Here is a 17,991-nt window from a genome sequence, read left to right as displayed (position 1 = left end):
CACTCAAACACAAAGACACAACGAAGTATTCCGACATTCGGGATAGAGCTTGTGGGAGATACGCATGCGCAGATATATGACAGCAACCGACTGGTGCCTTGAAATCACGGTTTCCATCTTTTTCTGTGGTGGACTGTTCTCCTTTTCATTAAAAAGAGTCAATTGCATGTCAATCTTACAAATATTTTCTGGGCCATTTTTTGTGTCCACCTTACATACGAAATACATCGACGAAGTAGTGGATGCACTAATAATTGACGCCTCGATGAATAAGAAAAACGCAAAGAACACTATCGTAACTAAAGGCACCACCGTGTTCACAGAACAGTAAACATTTAACTTCGATTTTGGCGTCTAGATGTAACAAAAACCCCAGCGCAGGTAAACGCTTTCAGCTGAATAATATTATAAGAATAGTTTTGGAATCATCTGTCACTTGGTGTCACAGATCCATTTGAAAATAAGAGGTTTTCCACCATTTTCCTAAAATCACTTCAGATGAATACCGTGATGCTTCCTCTAAGTAGCCCACCGCCAGTTTCCTCTCTGCGTCGAACTAATGCTCCAGCTTTGGTGGTCTTGCAAGACCTCCGAAATTATTCCTTCTTTCAGGAAGTAAACTTGACTTTCAGAAGACAGATGAATCAGCATTACAGTGATCACTCAAAAAAGTCCAACAATTCAACAATGAATATGAACCTAGCATGCAACTTGAAATGTTCACATCCACAATTTTTCCAACGGTGGAAGTCATGTTAGACGAAAGATTAGTGTTTTCTCCATCTTCAGCAACTGTAGCTGTATCTATGGAAATAAACAGCAACCAGTTGCTGATTATTTCGATTTAGACGAAAGAGTACATTGTGACAACTCTGCATTACTCTTCCGTAGACATTTACACAAATAACAATACCAAGAAAGTTATTATTTAAAGGAAACTAAAAATGGTACCCACAAGGAAAAACAAAGCTAGAGGATTAGAAGGATTTCATAATTCGTGATTTAAAATGTCAAATAATTTTTTAAAACCGTAATACACTGCTTTGGGCAATACAGCAGCTTCACTTCGCTGTCAGTCATTAACTTTAGTGGGGTATCATCAAAAGTTGATGTAAAGGAGTTGGCAAGGACGTGTATCCTTTGTTTGTTCACTTCACACTTTCTGGTACAGTGATCACAAAGACAAGCATCTATCAAGTAGACAATGAAAAGCTGTGGCTAGATATCTTAACATGAGAACGTTAACAGAGCGGAAACTACTACAAATTTCATTGCCTCTATCTAAACAAATTTCTTTTGACTTTTGATAGTTAAAAAGTGGTGTCCTCACCAGGAGTTACAGTAGAAAGAACGTTGTGTATAGTCATACACATTTTACATATTTTTAGCGTTTAATTCCAGATTAGTGAGTAGGAATGTTATATTAAGAGCTTGGACCGTAATAAGTCTAGGCAGTCTGCGTCATTCCATTTTGCGAAAATATGAATATGTAACCTCAGGTATGTACAGTAAAGAGACTTGCGAGTGTAGATGCTAAATACCTGATGGGTAGGACAGTAGCTTCGCACTTGCGAGATCGTCAACAGGGAAGCTGCTTCTGGACGTGGGTCTGTCTAGCAACACCGCTTGCATTTCACGGTCAGCAACCGCCTCAGATAATAGGCTTCAGTCATTAGTTGAGAAGAACATAACGTGCCAAAAACTCCACTTGTACTTAGATAGGAGTAACATTTCAAAGGGCACCTAAGTATTTATTACTAGTCGCTGAAGAAAAATGGAACTTCTTCAATAGCTTTTACAACGCCAGAACACATGCAGCTTACCTGAAAGTAACGATGGATATTTAAAGCAGCTTTAGTGAGGTGGTACCTTTCGCTGCTTGGGAACAAAATCCGTCAACAAGAGTGTGGGCGCTAAAAAGCCCTGCGGACGTTGCAGCCAGCTCGATCACGGAGAACTGGTCGTCAGGGGCAGGCGCCGGCCCAGTGTGACCCAGATAAGCCTCTGTGCTCCAGGCAGACGCGAAACGCGTGTAGGTCAGTCGCGTCTAAACACGCACAAGTCTGCTCTAAAGCTGGCGGTTCTTCTCAACTTTCAGGAAACGGCACCTGGAATGAAAATCCCGACTTCCTAAGCCGTTTCCGTTTTTGCGTAATTCCTCGCGACGATATCCGCCACGAGAAATAAGTAACTCTTACTTGAACGCCTGTAGTCCACTGTTTAGATGGTTCTAGTTTACTTTTCAGGAAGTATTGTTCATTTCCGACATAAATGGAAAACTAAATTACACATGAGAACAGAAAGACAGCTATCAGTATCATGAAAACATAAGAAAGAACATGATACAACGGTGTTGTACAGCATTTAATCTGTCGTATGGCTGCAATTGGTAGCGAGATGGATACAAACAGGACTTTTGTACCATTCATCATCCTGTGTAGCACTTAGTTTCGTCAGACGTGAGATAATCTACTCTAAAAGCGGCCGCAGCGGCTTAAAATGTTGGAGGGGCTTTTACGATGGCCAGAAATGCTCACTGCAATATTCACCGATGATTATATGAACGAAGACAGTAGTGTCACTTAGACAGCACTGAATTGAAAAACAAGGGCATTGTTAGGGAACGGTATCTAAACTTGTTTTCTGCAAGCCACGCAAAGTGCACCAGCAATACCTACGTCTCTATGACTACTGTATAACCACACTTCAGTGCATGGTAGGGGTTTCATAGAACCACTTTCACACTATTTCTCGACCGTTACACTCTAGAACAGTACTTGGAAAAAATGAACACCTAACTCTTTCTGTGCCAGTCCTCGTTTTCATAATTGTACTTCGATGGTCATCTAGCCATAAGTACGGAGGAGAAAGTTGGTGCGGCCAAAGTGGCCGAGCGGTTCTAGGCGCTGCAGTCTGGAACCGCGCGACTGCTACGGTCGCAGGTTCGAATCCTGCCTCGGGCATGGATGTGTGTGAAGTCCTTAGGTTAGTTAGGTTTAAGTAGTTCTAAGCTCTAGGGGACTGATGACCTCAGAAGTTAAGTCCCACAGTGTTCAGAGCCAGAAAGTTGGTGATCGAAATTTCGTGAAAAGATATCGTCATAACGAAAAACGCCATTGTTCTAATGAATGGTGCCCACCTATTTAACTTATCGTATTCGTGATACGCTTTCCCCTATTTCGCAATAATACAGAACCGGCTGCCCCCTCCACTTTATCTCCCCGTCAATCCTGTATGGTAAAGATCCCACATCACGCAGCAAGGCTCGAGAAGAGGAAGAACAGCGTAATGAGCCAGTCTCTTTAGCAGGCAATGTAACTTGTCATCCAATATGTCCACATAACGCTCACCAATATGTTATCAATGCAGAGCAACAGACCAATTGTACACTACAAAATTACGACCATGCCTCCATGTTTAACGCAAATGAACTGGCGGTCTCTTTGTAAACGTACTTGGAAAACATCACTCATAGATTAGTTCCGTTGTTGAAAACGAGGGGAAGGCCATCATATTTTCCTATCACAATTAGGTCAGATTATCTTACCTCAGTTTCATTTGCGCCATGGTGATGCATTCTTCATGGTTCGGAGATAACCATCAAACTGTAGATGTTCACATATTTCGTAGCGTAGCGGAGATAGAAGGGTGAAGAGTGAAGCATAATTATGATTGCCCAAACAGTGAAAAGATAAAATTTGGACCTTCTACAACCCAGTTATGCGGAACGAAGAAAGGGTCATCACAGGCATTTGAACAAACTTAACAAGAAGTCCTATTTGGCAACCGGGCTCTTGACTACGACAAGGAGGAAGTTGGTTGAAAGCTGTTAAACGACTTGGTGCATCTTCAAACCCAAACGTTAATAATCAGTACTTATCCTTACGATGCTCTGCACTTGTTTCTCTACCTTTTTGCTAACAAGACGTCACAATATTCAGCCTTTCCAGTCACTGGCAAGTAAATTTAGCGCAATATTAGACTTCGCTTTTGATGTGTTGCAACAAATAGCTTAAGCTGTAGTAATATTGGACTCTTGTCCTCGTTTCAGATAAACCTATACAATAACAGCTACGATACCCTTTTCTCTAATTATAGCCTGTGACGAACGATGGTGGTTTGCGCAGGTCGAAACACAAACGGGGATTGCATAGCTGCCTGTTCGAAGCGACAGTTGCGGTAATGTTTGCGCTTGATGAAAGTTTGTAAATTATGTCTCCCACTTACCCTGTCTCTGACAAAAGGTGAAACGCTGCTGCAAACACTGAATGTTGTGCTTATCGTGGGGGGGGGGGGGGGGGGGATGGTCTGCTGATACAACCTTACCACCCCAATGAACTATGACAACTTGCAACAAATGGAACAAAAATTCACTAAATAACTCGCTACGATCACTTTTGAAACTTACACTGGATACGACATTCACAGCAGAGCTGTCATGACGACAGTGAACGCTCGTTGGCTGTCGGAAAATGCGTGACGCAGGTGCGCAGAACAATCTAAACTCCATCGCCATCAGTCACGAATCCAACTAAAGTCGCGTCCCACCAATATTCGTTCGATACGAAGTTAGGCGGAACTCATTTTGCTGCACCTACTACTCGGCAGTTGCATGAATAAAAACGTAGTAATTCACCTAGTGTACTTCAAGAACGATCTGCGACGTCATTTCTCACTAAGTATGAGGAGCGGACTTTCTATAGGTACGTATTTTCATTCCTTTCACTGTGATTTGTACCTGGGCTTCGAGGGTGCTTGAAATCGCTTACTCCACACACGCCCCAGAGAAATAGAAGTTCGTGGTCATTTACAGGGTGTTTAGAAATAAGTTATTCAAAAGTAACCTTTAATTGTGAAAAGAGTAAATAGCATACAGGAATGTCTGATACAGTACTGAATGCAGAATATCCTCCAAGTTTTATTCCCGCCTAACACTGTTAGTTTCCGATGCCCCACGAGGTGTCATGCGTGAATGAGTTATTCCAACAGCGATTATAGAGTTGTATAAGGGTGCAGAGTGTCGTTTATGGTTTAATGAATCCAAATCCGCTACTGCAGTTCAGAGACAATTCAGGACTACACAGTATGTGTTGAAAATGATTTTCATGTGCCTCAAAGCATGCGTGTATGCGCCGTAGTATCTTCTGTCTCATACATTCACATCGGCCAGGCTGCATCCGAGCAGTGTTAAAGGCAGCATGAATACGCTGCTCCAGTGTCTCCACATCTGGAATGGGCTCTGCATACACGATACTTTTGAGACGGCCCCATAACTAGAAATGTAACGAGTTGAGATCCGGTGAACGAGCAGGCCATGCAATTAGACCCCCTCGTCCGATCCATCAACCAGGGAGACACGACTGACGGCGAAGTCGACTGGAGCGCCATCATGTAGCAGCCACATAACGGTTCCAATCATCAATGGCACTTCTTCCAGCAGGGGAGCCAAAGTCACCCGTAAGAAACGCTGCTAGCTCCGGCCTGTTAGGCTACGTGGAAGGAAGACTGCTCCCAAAATACGGTCACCATTTATCCCAGGCCACACATTCCGGCTGCAACGATGCTGATGATTCGCTGTCACCATACCATGGGGGTTTTGCGTACTATCCCATAGATGGCTGATATGAAAGTTGAAGAAACCACTCTGCGTGAAGGTGGGCTCATCTGTGAATTGGATGGATGCCACAAATCTCGGAATCGTGGTTGCGTGGTGAAGAAACAACTGACAAAACTGCTCCCGAAGTGGAAAGTCTGTCGCTAGGAAGACGTGCACGTGCTGTAAGTGATAACGGTAGCAACAACAGTCGGTCGTCTGGCTCACCCTGTACTGGCGGACCAGCTGCCTGGTACTGACACGGCGGTCGCATTCCGCAGTGTTAATCACACTTCCTCCAGGTCCTGTGTCCGAACATTTCGGGTACATCCTTCATGATTTCCTGCTTCCTGAAACGACCCTGTCTCAGACAAACGGTGAAACGCTGCTGAAAACACTGAATGCTGTGCTTATCGCAGGCGGGGATGGTCTGCTGATACAACCTTGCTGCCCGCCGTCCACTGCCGTTTGCCTTTCCATAAGTAAACGCCATGTCGGCTAGCTCTCGATTCGAATACGGAATCATTGCGTACAACGCTGAGTCATGTCCACTACAAGGTGAGTCAGCAAGAAAAGTGAATCGGACACATTAGCAATTACTATGGCAGGAGAGGGCGCTAGGGCATGTCGTATGAGGAACAGTACCACCCTCTAGGTCAAGGAGGAAACCATGCAAACTGTAACTGGGGCTGCATGGTACAGCGCGCAGTCTCTGTAACAAAGTATGATTGAATAAATGGTCTTTTACCGTGGAGACCATGCGTTACCAAACATAAGTTCGTTAGACCTTTTATGTTCCGCATCCTCTCAGCGATCAATTCCTAGAGTTTGTACACGGTGGAAAAAATCACCCTATAGAGAAAATGAGCGGTCCTGTCATACTGCCATGGGACACTCCTGCTGATACCCTTACCTCTAATGAACACTCGCTGTCGAGGACAACGTACTGTATTCTGTTACTTAAGTATTCTTCAAGCCACTCCTATATCTGGGAACTTAATCCGCGTACTCGGACCTTAGTTAAAAGTCTGCCGGGCGTAACTGAAGCGAACATTTTCCGAAAATCTACAAATATGGGATCTTCCTGTTGGTCTTCGTCCATGGTTCGCAATATATCGTGCGAGAAAAGGGAAAGCTGAGTTTGGCATGAGCGATGGTTTCCAAAACCGTTCTGATATGTGAACAGAAGCTTTTCTATTTGAAGGAAATTGTTATATTTGAACTTAGAATATTACTCAGTGAACCAGTGTTACGGATATCGGTCTGTAGTTTTGAAGGTCCGTTTTTTTACGATTTTTATGTACAGGAGTCACCTTTTTCCAGTCGTTGGAACTTTGCGCTAACAACAGATTCGTGATAAATGCAAACTAAGGGGCCAGTGCCTAAGAGTACTCTCTGTGAAACCGAACTGAGGGTCCATCATGATCTGGCTACTTTTTTCGACTTTTTCAGTTACTTCTTAATACCATGGATACCTGTTTCTATGTCCGTATCTGCGCGACAGCCACACGATCATATGCCTGTACGATCCTCTGCATAACTGTTTTTTTTAAGCGGGAAATGTAAAACTTCAGCTTTCCTTTTGTTGGCTTCCACTGCCACAAAACCTTGGCCGAAGAGCGACTGGATAGAAGCGCTCGACAAACTTACCGGTTTTAAACAAGACCTGAATTTTCTTGTTTTCCTGGGAAGATCTTTCGCTAAGGTATAAGTGTGGAATCTTATGTTTCCCGCGTCGACTTTTTATAGACTGACCAGAGTGCAACGATCTCTGCTTGCTCAGCATTCTCTGAACTTTTTTATTAAACCACGGTAGATCTTTTCCACTCTTAATCCATTTACTCGGATTTTCCTACATATGTTCCGAGATCTGAATTCAATCACTTCTTACGAGGGCTTCAAACAAACTGTGTACCTCACCTAATATAGTGATTGGAGTGACAGGTTCAGTAAGTTAAAGCAGTTTAAAAGGAACTGACAACTTAGTATCATTCGAAAGAGTGTCTAGTATTTGGTGGAACGTTGCTTATGGCCCGGATTTCTTGATCGAGCACAGCGTCAGCTTATTTGTCTAAGGTGTTTTCTTTTTTTAGTAAAATTTGCTATTGTTTTCCAGTACCAACAAGAGTTCTTTGCAAATTCCGCTTTCGTTGCGTCCTCCGTATAAAACCAAAGTACCTCTCATAATCGTATTAATACAATGGAAACTTCAGACAAAAATCCGCTTCGTACGAGTTGATACGCGAGAGACTTGAGAGGAGTGCCCAACGCAAACGATTTAAAACATGATAGGAAAGAAAATGTTAACAAAAAATAGACGCGAAGCCGCTGGATCCAGTTGGAGCTGTAGCCCGCTTAATTAGTCATTTCTTAGTGACTCTTTTTTGCAGAACACAAGGCTCGGAGTACTTTTAGCCGTCAGCAAGTTAGGGATGAGGTCGCCGGAAGTTTTGGGATTTCACTACAAAATTCTGACTCGATGACTACCGCGTTAAACACCACTTACCACTGCATATTTCAGAGGGTTATTAAGAGTACACAAACCTGTGCCAAAAATCGAGCGCTTGTTCCAGCTACATCCACCAAATTCATACAGAAAAATAGTAGAATTTTTATTGCAGCTGGAAAACTGTCGCCTGTGTGGCACGTATTTCACTTTAAATTGACTTCTGTTCGAATGTCAGCTATAGGACAGATAGTAGTCACGGCGAAGGTAAACGTTACGTTAGGAAGATACAAGTTCATTTGAAATGATTTCTCTCCTCATGCGGTCTATAAGAATGGAATTATTGTCCCAGTATATGACTCCAAAATAATCTTGTGACTATCGAGCTGCGTACGGTTTGTCTGTAAGTGCTGTGCAGTATTTGAATGTTGTTATATAGCTAGTGCCGACAGAGCTCAAAGATACAGTGAATTCTGTACACACGCTACATAGACACTTTAATAATTCGATATCTGGAATGAATTTGGCTCAAGTTCGGAGGGAGAAAGGGCATTTAGCTTGCTTGCGACGTGTCACAACTTGTATGTCGCTATTTTTTTTCGTAGGGAAGGAAGGGATAGCCGCCACTATTTCTAGGTTTTGTGGTGCATCTGACGTACTGACGGATCTCTGTATTACTAAATTGCCACTAAACCACCGATTCTTTAAAGAATCGCACTCCCCTGTATAAATTAGCTTCGAACATGTGATTACTTTACAAACGGATAATGTGTTAAATTTTTGCTTTTAAGCTTGTAAGTGAGAAGAAATTTAAGAAAGGTTTGAAGTTACGCTTTAAGTCTATTGGAAGTTGATAAGTTCTCTTATTACGAAAAACTGCATGAATGTAGGGCAATTTATGCTCCATTTTAAGCAAGAGCTAGTTTCCCAATGTTTATGAAGTCTTATCCACTGAGCTATGTGCCATACAATGAAAAAATTTTGCAGGTACATTCAGTGATATATGTAGATACTGACTACAAAGTGTGTAGAGAATAGAGTTAGTAGTAAAGAAGTAATAAATTAAAAAATCATGTCGCGTGCTGAAGTTCGAGTTCTTGAAGAGCGATAATGTAGTAAGTGATAAACTTTATTCTTTTCATCATTTGCTGGGGTGTCAGGGGGAAATCGTTTCGTAAATGTTCGAAGTTACGTATAACGTTCATTGGGAGTCGCTAAGGGCTATCATTTTCAGATGCTGGATAAATATACTTCGGGTAATTTGTGCGCCATAAATTACGCCGCCTCCAGACATATATATACTTTCTAATTGTAATTCTTGTCTTACTCTGTTTACGAAAGAATTTAAAATTTTTATATTATGTCAATAATTAAACGAAATGTTAAAAATCGAATTTTTTTGCTCCTACGTTGCAACTGGCAACGGATTTCGGGACAGAGTTCTAGTAATATAGATGCGACCTCAGCACAGAGAAATGGCTTCCTATAAATAAATGTGAACCGAAAATCAACGAATTTGCCACTGTCATGCAGCAAATTAGTCATTTATTATACTCTAAAAGATTTTTAGGAACGAAATTCCTTCTGTTTGTACTTTACAGTACCATATTTTTAATCTTTATTCATCTTAAAGTCAAGTACTCATTAATCCGAAGACTATTTTGAACACCACAGTGCTTTACTAGACACGGTCCTGTTGGAGGTTATAAGCCGTTTTGTTCCTACGACCTTTGAACTGACTTAGCCAGGCAGTTGTAGGGGGGCCTACAGGCAACGTGGATTCCGAACCGCGTGCAACTCGACATTTTCACATCAATAGTACGGAACAAATGATTCAAACTATCATATGTAAAGCTTGTCTGCAGATGAACGTTGCTCGCAATGCGTATATTCAATAAATTGACTTGCAGCACTCTCCCACGCTACCGAATTTATCTAACACTTGTTCCACAATTACATGACCATAGGCCTACAGTCACATAAATGTTCTGCTATGATCTTATACCTTCATTATACTCGATATGTCTCGATATTAAACAACACACAAAGTATTTCTCACTAGTGAGATAACTATAGTTACGTCCTTGTTGTATTTACCTCGGAAAAGTAATTTTCCTCCTTCGGCGATTTTCAGCAGGCCAAATACGTGGAAAATTGAAGTATTGGTCTTGGCACTAAATGTGAGCAACAGTACCATAACAACGCCACCTGACTATTGTGGTTTGATGTTGGCGACTCGCAGAGTACGCCAGGCCTTCTTCACTCCAGAGGTATTCTCTAAGACACACACTCACCTTTGTGAAATGAACGCCGGTCGTGTCAGCCGGAGCAGCTGAGAAGAATCTCACTTCCACAAAGCAGAAGCGTGCGGCCGCACAGTGATGTAAGACTTTGAAAGACTCGTTTTTTCTGGCAGCAAGGCCGGCCTGTTCTGATACCGACTTACTCCTCAAGTAACAACTACGCGTTTCATATGCTAACTCGCGACGCTGCAGATATGCGAACGTTTTCTGTCTGCTAGTGAGACGTCACTAGTGCAAAACTTCCTAGAGCCTATTCAATTATTCTTCCATAGTTTAGGTGGGACACAAGAGCCTTTGTTTCCTTTTGCGTTGTGCTACAGTGACTCACGGCTGCTGTCGCCTACAAATTCAGGCATCTTTTTTCGTAACGCCAATTCCATTAACTGAGTTTGCACTCAGTTCTCCACTTGCTAGTTATTTTCTTGCCGCACCCCCACCCCCCTTCTCCCCCACTGAAAACCCCACACCCCATCGTTGCGTGGGGCAAGGTGGAAACGTTCTTCACGTCTGAGTCAAAGACTACGCCTTTAGGCTGGAAAGCATGCTTTTGAACGTAGGCTCCTTGCACATAAATGTCTTGACTCCCGTATCTTCTTTAAATACATTCTACATTATGTGATCAAAAGCACCCGGACACTCCCAAAACATACGTTTTTCATATTAGGTGCATTGTGATGCCACCAACTGCCAGGTACTCCATATCAACGACCTCAGTAGTCATTAGACATCGTGAGAGAGCAGAAAAGGGCGCTCCGCAGAACTCACGGACTTCGAACGTGGTAAGGTGATTGGGTGTCACTTGTGTCATACGTCTGTACGCGAGATTTCCACACTCCTAAACATAACTAGGTCCACTGTTTCCGGTGTGATAGTGAAGTGGAAACGTGAAGTGACACGAACAGCACAAAAGTTTACAAGCCGACCTCGCCTGTTGACTGACAGAGACCGCCGACAGTTGAAGAGGGTCATAATGTGTAATAGGCAGACATCTATCCAGACCATCACACAGGAATTCCAAACTGCTTCAGGATCCACTGCAAGTAGTATGACAGCTAGGCGGGAGGTGAGAAAACTTGGATTTCATGGTGGAGCGGCTACTCATAAGCCACACATCACGCCGGTAAATGCTAAACTGACGCCTCGCTTGGTGTGATGATCGTAAACATTGGACGACTGGACAGTGCAAAAACGTTGTGTGTAGTGACGAATCACGGTACACAATGTGGCAATCCGATGGCAGGGTGTAGGTAAGGCGAATGCCCGGTGAATGTCATCAGTGAGCGTGTGTAGTGTCAACAGTAAAATTCGGAGGCGATGGTATTATGGGGTGGCCGTGTTTTTCATGGAGGGTGTTTGCACCCCTTGTTGTTCTGCATGGCACTGTCATAGCACAGGCCTAGATTGATGTTTTACGCACATTCTTGCTTCCCACTGTTGAAGATCAATTCGGGTATGGCGATTTCATCTTTCAACACGATCGAGCACCTGTTCATAATGCACGCCCTGTGGCGGAGTGGTTACACGACGATAACATCCCTGTAATGGACTGGCCTGTACAGAGCTGAAATGGCTCTGAGCACTATGGAACTTAATATCTGAGGTCGTGCGGTTCCAGGCTGAAGCGCCTAGAACCGCTCGACCACACCGGCCGGCCTGCACAGAGTCCTGACCTGAACGCTATAGAACACCTTCGGGATGCTTTGCAACACCGACTTCGTGGCAGGCCTCATCGACCGACAGCGATACCTCTCCTCAGTGTTGCACTCCTTGAAGAACGGACTGCTTTTCCCCAAGATACCTTCCCGCACCTGATTGAACGTATGCCTGCGAGAGTGGAAGCTATCATCAAGGTTAAGGTTGGGCCAACACTGTATTGAATTCCAGCATTACCGATGGATGACGCTACGAACTTGAAAATCATTTTCAGCCAGTTGTCTGGATACTTTTGATCACATAGTGTATTTTCCCAATGACAAATTATGTATATAGACAGAATGATTAGCACAACGATATATATATTTTTTTTTTTTGATTGAAATCGAAATCTCTTCTCAAGTATCATATCATCCAGTAAGTACAGAATACTTGCGCAGTATTCGCTAGTTATTCCTTTACTGTCTGAATGGGAAAGAAGAAGAACATTTGTGCAGCCCGAAAAAAACAGTTGCAGTGATTTCCGCAGAAAGAAATTGACTGTGCCTCATTTGGTGCAGGAGTACTAACGTCCAATCTTTGATTAGATAACTATTTCGTTCTTGGATGAAGTGATGGAACCATGTCATATTGACATTACAGGGTGGTGCACAAAACCAACTGGATTCTTTATAAGTGAATGTAGCCAGTCTTTCCGTGAGTATACTATTGAAGAAAAGCTCTCGGGTTTCCAACCGGGTTGCAATGTTAAAACACCGCGAAGTTTTGAAGGGCGTCGTACTCATTACGTTCTGGAGACAGACTGAGTATGACACACTTCGAAACGTTGCGATCTTTTAACGCTGCAACCCGGCTGGAAACCCGAGAGCTTTTCATCAGTCAGTTGGATTCTTTTTACAGCGGTTGTTGCACAAAGATTTGTCGTAGTTAACTCTTCGCGAAAATGTACCGAGTCCTTTCGCTTGTCCTGTACGGAGCAAAGTGGAGCAGTGGCCTGACACTGTCCTCGCACAAGTCAGGAATGAAATTAAAATCTCCACCCGGCCATAACTATTTAGACTTTCCGTAGTTGTTCTGTTTGCATCGAAGTTAGTTTTTCAGACTTACTCTCGTTCTTACTGTAACTGGACACATCTAATTTCATTAATTTTTTTCTCCTGTTGAGCCAAACAAGACAATGCCATTCAGTGATTCAAATAAGATCTAGTAATGTATACTTCTTCTTATTGCCAGATCATTCACCTATCTCAAGGTTGCAGCCTGACTTACTGGCCTAATTCCTTCAAAATTTCTGAATTTATAATTTAATGTAATCCAACTGATGATTTAGACATACAATTCAGAGACTCCTCCGGCACTTCTGTTCCATTTACTGCTAATGCTCTAAAATGTCGTACTTGCGATGGAACTATAATTTATTAATCTTGGCACCTGCGCGTATCCAGTAGTTTCCAACAGAATGTCCTTTAGACTGCACTAATTCTTATTCCAGTCTACAAATACTGCACTGTCTGTAGACTTAAACATCTTACTCGATAATGTTTCACGTGTGCAGCCAGCCAGGTGCGCGATGTCTCATCTGGGCACCCTACACACACGTTCACGTGAGCTGCCAAGTACGCCGAGAACATTTCAAGAATCACATTAAAATCCTGTGTTAATTTTATGGCTTTTTCTCGTTCAGCCGTTAAAATCTCAGGATCAGTTCGTCCCGATTTGTCGACAATGACGTCATTTTTGGTCTGTTACCTATTCTCATCTATATCTTACTTGTCACGATTAGTAAATGTAAAGACTAAAATAAAATGTTGTTGTTGTTTCAGAAAGGTACCGAACTCCTTTTATCGCATTACAATCAATTTTTGTCAGTACCTTTTAGCTTTTATCTGGGGAATTTATGTAATATATGTATGTTTTTCTGTATCTTGAAATAAAACAACCCTTTTGTTTTACATTCCTGTTTCGAAAGTTCCGTAATTCCAATGGTATCTAATAAGTGATTTCGCGTAATACATTAACTCTCATAAAATTTATTATTCCATTTGTTTACTAGTAGGTCATGCTTATCCAATATATGTTCGAAATATTTTGCATTTACAAATTGAGCCATAATTAAGAAAATTTAGGTTAGCGTTGTTATCTTTCAGTATTTTATATAATATGATGTATATCCTACGTAAAAGTCTTTTCTATTGTATACGCCAGCTTCAGCATAAAATAAGCAAGGCTTTGTGGATAGTTACTCATTAAAATGTTAAACTTTTAATTGTGAATTTAATAAATTTGCACTGTAGTTTTGTTGACTTGATTGTTAAAAAACGTATAAATAGGAGGAGCGCAAGACTCAAGAATGGACAGTTGGAGACAGTTTTGTGAAGCAACCACTGTGTCGCACGTCTGTGCAATAATGTAATTGTTGTAATACTGTATTGTGACTATGTAGCCTGTTATGTGGAGTGGGCTCCCAGTAAGAAAAAATGATGTAGCTTGTCATAAATAAACTGCTATAAAACGACATGGTACCTGGATTATTTCATGGAATTGATGTAACTTGATCCAGTTAGCAAATGAAATGGACCGAGGCAACAACTACTTCAGCAGCAGCAGCAGCAAGAAGCTACTACTCCGAGTTACACCGAACTAAGATACATATAAGAAATCAACTGAACTAATTACTAACGTGTAATGTTTTGGAAACTGTTCTAGCAGTAAACATTTGGAATTGTCTCAAAGTAATTCTTTGAGTGGTGGAGCCAATGTGATCAGTAAGAAACACCCCCACGATCACACTTTTCTTGATGTCTATGGAACACAAGAATAACAACAAAAATTTTTAAAGTTTTTTGTTCAAATCAAATTATCTCTTTTCGATGTTGAAAATTTTCGTCCCAGCGAAATTTCACTGTCTTCCCCACGTTAACGTTTCGTTACAGTCTCCCAGTACACAGTTAACATTTGTGGTAAGAAACTTGTAATTTCTTTCAGAAGATATTTCTTCATTTCATATCTTCTTCTAAATATAACCGCCCATTATTAAACAGCGCGGAGAAAACGAACCTGATAGTCAGGAGAAAGAAAGGCATGGAACTAGGAATCGAGTAAATTTTTCCATATAACCGTAGGTGGAGGAGCGTCGTTGTGGAGCTGCAGCCACGAAGCGGCAGCCAATCAGCGATGAGCCCTAGGAAGTCAACAGCCGTGAAGTGCTGGTCATAAGAATCTGTGATCCTGCAACAGTTATTCGCAACATGCCACGAATTTTCGAGAAGATGCGCCAACCTTTTCTTCGACGGTGTCGACTTTATATGAATAGGTGGTGTCTGTTCCTTCAGACATGTCCGTAAGAACAGACTCCAAGCATTCATACAACTGGTACACGTCTGTGGGCTATGAATCCACAAGCACCAGTGCAGATGCACACTCACGTTCGACCTCACGCGAGAATCTAAGATTAGCGAGCACGGAGGGCTTGTACAGGGACTGTGGATAAGTGGTGGCGATAGGGGGGGAAAGTGGCCAATCGAGGACCATGCCGGTCAGACCATTTTCGCTTAACAATGTGTCCGGGTAGTGCAGTGTTTAACGCAACTTACTAGTGAGCAGGAGATCCGGGCTTCGAGTCCCAGTCTGTACTAGGATGTCAACTTCGTAGCCTTTTTGGAGGCACTAATTTAGAGCATTTTTTGTAAAAAATGTGACTTGATGAGAAAAGAGCATTCCAAATTTCGTTTGCTTTCTTTTTCACCGTTGTCGTAGTTCACACTTAATAATTAGCCATTCTTGTTTGCTCTTTGTGCACTAAGAAAAACTAAAAAATGTGCTGAAACTTTCTGGGAGATACAAACTGTGTGCCAGAGCGAGACTAGAACTCGCGACCTTTGCCTTACGCAGGCAAATGCTCTAACATCTTTTTTTACTTTTTTATTTTTTTTATTTTTTTTCATTTTTGCTCGTTGTTGCTCGTTGGGTTTAGTCGTTGCGGACGTCGCTTGACAGCCGTTAAACTTCGTTTGTTGATCCTTCCACTCAGTTTTTTTATTACAGAGGCAAACCAGCTCTCTGACCGAACACGCTGAGCTACCGTGTCGGCTAGATCACAGGTAGACTACCTTATCAATGCCCTGTTTCTGTAGTACAACTTATCATCTTAACAGATTAATGGCATTGCGATACATTCAGGGCGTCTGATTTAACAGTCGAGCTATACCCAGGAAACATCACAGAATATTCCCGCCTAATATAACCAGCCATGGACAGGATATTAAAGTTTCTGTGGCTGTGATTTGTCTTCAGCTAATTTCATTAGCACCTGCGCTGTGGCTCGCGTTCTGGGGGGACGAAGGTTCGAAGCCGCGTTCGGTCATCCTGATTTAGGCTTTCCGTGATTCCCCTAAATCGCTTCAGGAAAATCCCAGGATGGTTCCTTTGAAAGGGCACGACCGATTTCCTTCCCCGTATTTCCCTAATCCGTGCTTCTGCTCCGTCTCTAATGACCTCGTTGTCGACGGGACGTTAAACACTAATTTCCTCATCACCCGCGTTCTGTAGCATTACAGGCAAGTTAGTTCAAACGCACACTCTTTTTCGCACCCGTCGTTGATTGGTTGTCGTTTTGTGACCGTAGTGATTACGTGGAAAATGTTGCTCAATTGTACGCCTTCCACCTTGCTCAGACCTTGATATCAGGTTGCTTTTCTCCATTCGGCGTTGTTATGTAAGTTTTTGTAACTTCTCGAAATGGTTTTTCATTTACAGTAGAATTCTGGGGCATACACTAGTATCGTTTTTAAGCAGAGTCTTGTGTCTTTGGTCTGACTCGAGGAGCGTTTGTGCTCTGCTCGTTATAAAACAAATCTTTGATCACACAATACGAGCGAGTGCCATACTTGTTATTTTCTCTGTATTCTTAATAGAACTGATTGTTGAATTTTCCCACTGTACACAAAGAAAACGCCGCCGCAGTGGGATCAAATTGGGTGTACAACAGCTTATGTTTGCTACTTGTGTTTTACCTAACAATGGAAAAGCCGTAGCACAGTGAGGGACCTCGATACCTAAATGAAGGCCTAGATTAACAGTTATTTATTTGCTCTAATGATTGACAAAAATTACAGTAAAATTAATAGAGAAGAATCTTCCCTAAAACTCAAATAAAATTAAAAAAGGACTGTAAGACTGTAGGAAGATTCTAAAAAGAGTGGATCTCTTTAAGGAGAAAATGCAACCAGGTCTGTTCATCTGGGCCGCTTGCAAAAAAAGTTAACGATGCAACAAGAGGCCACAAATTATAACCAAATGAAGCAACACAAGTTGTGTGAAAAAGTAAGCAAGTAACGAGATGCTCAGAATGTAGATCGTGCTATTACGATTTTCGACACTTATATTTCTCCAAATCAGCTAGCATGCGGCAGTCAGCACCATTTGGCACATGGAGATGACTCCCCCTCTCAAAGGCGGCCTGGAGACGATTGCCCAGAATCTGACTTGTTAGTCTTCCGCTCTACTTTCAAAAACCTCTACACGGAGGGGGCGAATTCATGCTGTTTTCAATGTCATCCTCAAGAATATCGCTCATTTCATTAAAAAAAGGAAAGCTGTGGGAACATAGCAGCATCTTCCCACACTTGGTGTACAAAATGCACAATCACAAACACAGTGTTCGTACCAGCATGGAGAAGTGTTTCCCCAATTGGTCGGACCCTTTGGACCTAGCGTAGTAGCAGGGCGACTCAGTTCAAAAGGATAACAAAGATTTTGGGAACTGTCGTTCTTCTTCGGCCGTGCGATGCTACAACGTCTCGTTCTTTGATGTCCATGCAGAAAAGGCAGTAATATCAAAATTAATTATTCTCTAGGAATGAATGTGGTGGCATGGCGCCCCCCTGCCCACAGCTAGGCCAGGGAGCCAGCTCTGCTCATAACAGCACGAAACAGGCAGCAGCTTCACATCTGCGAAAACTGCCTGCCTCCCTGGGGAGGAGTACTTCTCCTAATGA

At 42.4% G+C, this 17,991-nt stretch overlaps 1 protein-coding gene across 6 annotated transcripts in view; it reads right to left on the bottom strand.

Annotated features, from left to right (window-relative positions):
* Positions 1–17,991, bottom strand: part of LOC126267127 (uncharacterized) — a 308,818-nt gene that overhangs the window by 235,091 nt on the left and 55,736 nt on the right. Inside the window, exons 1-2 of one of the 6 annotated variants that reach the window (XM_049972060.1) lie at positions 10,334–10,432; positions 1,870–2,108 (exon numbers count right to left, since the gene is read on the bottom strand). The exons of 1 other annotated variant lie outside the window; for it this stretch is intronic. The gene's annotated coding sequence lies outside the window, so the exon portion shown is untranslated. Of the gene's footprint in view, positions 1–1,823; positions 2,109–10,136; positions 10,571–17,991 lie in introns of those variants that run through there. 4 more of the 6 variants (XM_049972052.1, XM_049972076.1, XM_049972092.1 and 1 more) reach the window with 4 other exon arrangements.

The sequence above is a fragment of the Schistocerca gregaria genome, chromosome 1 (genome assembly GCF_023897955.1).
Source record: "Schistocerca gregaria isolate iqSchGreg1 chromosome 1, iqSchGreg1.2, whole genome shotgun sequence".
Lineage (NCBI taxonomy): Eukaryota > Metazoa > Arthropoda > Insecta > Orthoptera > Acrididae > Schistocerca > Schistocerca gregaria.
The sequence above is the reverse complement of the archived record's forward strand: the minus strand, read 5'-3'. Positions and strand labels throughout refer to the sequence as shown.